Source organism: Cynoglossus semilaevis, chromosome 6, assembly GCF_000523025.1.
Source record: "Cynoglossus semilaevis isolate Cse_v1.0 chromosome 6, Cse_v1.0, whole genome shotgun sequence".
Lineage (NCBI taxonomy): Eukaryota > Metazoa > Chordata > Actinopteri > Pleuronectiformes > Cynoglossidae > Cynoglossus > Cynoglossus semilaevis.
Genome location: NC_024312.1, coordinates 8321233 through 8325023, shown reverse-complemented (window position 1 = coordinate 8325023; position 3791 = coordinate 8321233). Strand labels below are relative to the sequence as shown.

At 41.0% G+C, this 3791-nt stretch overlaps 1 pseudogene; it reads left to right on the top strand.

Annotated features, from left to right (window-relative positions):
• The window catches only part of LOC103380009 (acyl-coenzyme A thioesterase 4-like), a 5275-nt pseudogene extending 1528 nt beyond the window's left edge, over window positions 1-3747 (top strand).
• Window positions 3748-3791: the final 44 nt, after the last annotated feature.

Here is a 3791-nt window from a genome sequence, read left to right as displayed (position 1 = left end):
TATTCTGGGCTTGAACCAATGGGTCTGTTGTGGAGCCTCAGACCAGTTCCAGGCAGCAAACCAGGTCTTAGGTAAGTCATAACTATACGGAACATAATGATTTGTAGCCTGACAGCTGACATTCGGAATCATCTTTAAGGATGAGAAAAACGAATATTCAGGTTCCAACAGTGGTGACAATCTCAGTGTACCAGGGTCACCACAACATGGGATTCACGGACCGGGTGTTACTGGCCAGCGTGGTGGTCGAGCGCTGGTACATGGCACCTGGTGTCCGCAGGATTCCGATCACAGAGGGTGGACTTACAGCAACCCTTTTTCTTCCACCAGGTAGGACTGAAGTAGAGTGTATCCTGTGATACATTGCAATATTGCTACATTAGTAGAACATGTATAATATTTAGCTACATTTTATTGGTCACAGTTGCGAGGTTGAGCCTTGGGCGGAAGTCACTCTCTGACAAAATAAAAGTAGAGATGCTGGATCGTGGATCTATAGAGAATAGAGAATATAGCTGAAGCTTTATCCAGTATCTCTGTAACAAGTGACGAGCTCAGTCTAGCCTAATGTAGTGAGTAGTGGAGTAAGAGTACTTTTTCCTTCATAAATCTACTCCAGTAAACGTAAAAAGTATAGTGATTTAGAACTACTGTATTTTTCGGACCATAAGGCGCCCCGTTTATAAGGCACGTCATTATCCGAGTCAGTCTCGTTGCTGTTAATTAGTTGTTCAGTGATGATTCCGGCCTTTCGTGAAAGCTCGGACGACATTTCAGACTGATACCTTAGCCCAGGCATCCACGATCTATTGGCAGATAGTGGCGTAACTCGCCCGGCGTTGCCGTCTTGTCTTGGTGAATGTGTGTTAGCCTTCCAGTGCTCCCACGCAACTCGCAATTGAACTTTAAACGCCACGTTAACACCAATATTTAGCGGTTGTAATTCTGTGGTTAATCCACCCGGAATGATAGCTAGCCCCGAATTAGTTTGGTTTTGACAATATCGGTGAGATGGGTGCGCATGGATTAATAGGGACGGAGGTTTGTGGACACTGGAGGACGCTGTTGTTGATGTTCGCCCCTCCAGAGTAGCTATGGGAAGACCGACGCTTTTTACTGATTCGGATCTTTACAATGGTCCTATCCTTTGGAATTATTAGCACACTATAACTATTTGAAATATTTGGAGTCCGTTGGAGTCCAACAGAGAATGGTTGACAAATGAATTTGTTGTTGACTTTGAAGGTTCTGGACAGTTCCCTGGCATCTTGGACTTGTGGGGGGGTGGAGGAAAGTTGGTAGAATATCGTGCCGCCCTTTTTGCCTCCCATGGTTTTGCCTCATTGGCCCTTGACTACCTGACGTGTAAAGTCACAACGGATACTGGGCTTGTCGATGATGAGTATTTTGAGGTACAATTTGAGGTTGACAAGTTGGAGTTGGAGAAGTAACAAATATACAGTAACTTACTTACAAACTTTGTAATGTACAATATTATGTGTAAAATCATTTTAATACAGTATATGTATATATATATAAATGTATATATACCTATAGAAATTATTGTCATCACCTTCAAGGGAATAGAAAAGATAACACTAACCCAACTGTGCTGGGACGGATTCAAAAGCTGAATGGGCTGCAACCGGACCCCGGGCCTTAGTTTGCCCATGTCTGGTGTCTTACTTAGTGTTGGTGCTAATACAAGTTAATGATTGTGAATTGGGAAGTGACATTGAGATAAACACACCGGTGATTGGCTGTTTACTCAACTGGCATCAATCATGTTTACTGTGAATGCAGTAAAAGGAAGTTTATTAATGTAGAATGGGAAAATAATTAGTGACTTCATTTTCTTATGCCTTATATGACAGTTGATGTTATTATAGCAAAGGTTGTTTGTTTATTTTTGTATTTTTTTTTTCCCCCCCTGCAGACTGCATACAGAGTCCTGCAGCAGCATCCTCAAGTAATGGGCAGCAGAATCGCCATGTTGGGACTTTCCCTTGGAACCTCTATCACCTTAAAAATGGCAACATATTCTGACGTGATAAAGGTAAGACTCCATCAGGTCTCACGGTGATTCTAATCCCAGCTGGTGGTTGTGGGTTCAAATCTACCTACGTGAGAGCTTAATGGGTTGTAGGAAATTTGTTAATAATTTGTCAGCCCAGCTTATTGGCCGTGTGCACTTTTATTAGCCAATAGTTAACTTCTCGGTCATCCTAGTGTTAGATATATGTACTGTACAGTCAAAATGTTTTTTGTTTTTTTTTTGTCTCCAGCTGAGGTGTGCAGTATGTATCAGTGGGAGTCATGTGCAGCCAGTTGGTGGATCTTTAAAGGACATACTGGAACTGTTTGAAAAGTAAGTTGATCTGTTGGCAGTGTTTCTTCTGTTGCCTTTCATTTATTCCTTCTTCTCCACTTGATAAACTTTAGGTACACTAGTGAAGCTGGACACAATATTAGCAGCCGTTGTTAGTGTAGACCAGCCGTGGGCAAACGTTTTGACTCGCGGGCCACAATTGTCCTCGTTGGAAACTTAAGATAAATGACATGGTAAAAAGTCATAGATAAAGGCTAAAATTGCTTTTATCATTTTCTGTGCCATCTATTGGGAAAACGTGGGTATTGCAGGGAAAGGCTGAAGTATAATGATAATATAAATGAATTATATAATTTGGAAAAAAATTTTCATAAATGAATTATATAATTTGGAAAAAATTTTCCCGGGCCAGATTAAAAAGCTGAATGGGCTGCGTCCGGCCCCCGGGCCTTAGATTGTCCCTGTCTGGTAAGACAGTAACGAGACCCGCTATGATATAGAGTATTGAAAGACAGGTAGGAGCAGTTTGGAGGAAAGAGAAGATTTGTAGATGTTGTAAAAGAGGACATGGAGATTATGGCGACCTCTGAAGGGAACGGCCAGCGTAACATTCTCAAAACAGTCCTTAAGTAGCAGAGTAGCTAAGAGCATGTTTTTTTAAATACAAAAAAATGGTTCTGTTCTGTTCTGTTGTTTGTATATATTTATTTTTTTTCCTCTCTTTTGGTTGTCCGACAAGAAATCACAAGAAAGCGTACGTCAACGAGGAGAAGCAAGTAATCATGAGAAATTTGCTGCTGCCAATACCATCAGAGCCTTCACTCAAGGCAGATGTGAGTGGGGTTTCTTTTGCAAAGTTCCAGTATTTTGAGGGTAATTGATTATATTGCAGTAATAGGTTTAAATGCCAGAAGCTGACGTTACATTTTTTTCACTACTGTCTAACTGCTGAGCAGGTGGGACGACTGCAGTGTTCTCTGCTTCTTGTCGTGGGCGAGGATGATCAGAACTGGCCTTCGTATGAATCTGCACTGGATGTGAGTTGGAGGACATTTTTGTTAATAGTTTTATATGGTATGGTTTTTATTTTTAGTGTTCGGATAAAGGCTTATGTTAGTCCATGACCACTTCTGCGGAATGTTATCTGGCTGTACCAACAGCTTGTACGATACAAATTATGATTGTTTTATTCATTTAGTTTCTGTTTGATATTTTTATTTATTTTTGATATTTTTTTTTTCTCAGATGAAAGAGATGATGGAAAAAGCAGGGAATGTTCACCTGCTTACTGTCCTGTCTTATCCCAACGCTGGTCATCTGATTGAGCCTCCATACTCGCCACATACCAGATACAGCAACTTTGTGTCTGTGGGCCGACGGGAAAAAAGTAGGTTCATCTTTGGACTGGAAATTTGAAATGGGCAAAAAATTTGAAAGTCGAAAAAGTCGATGTTTAAATGCT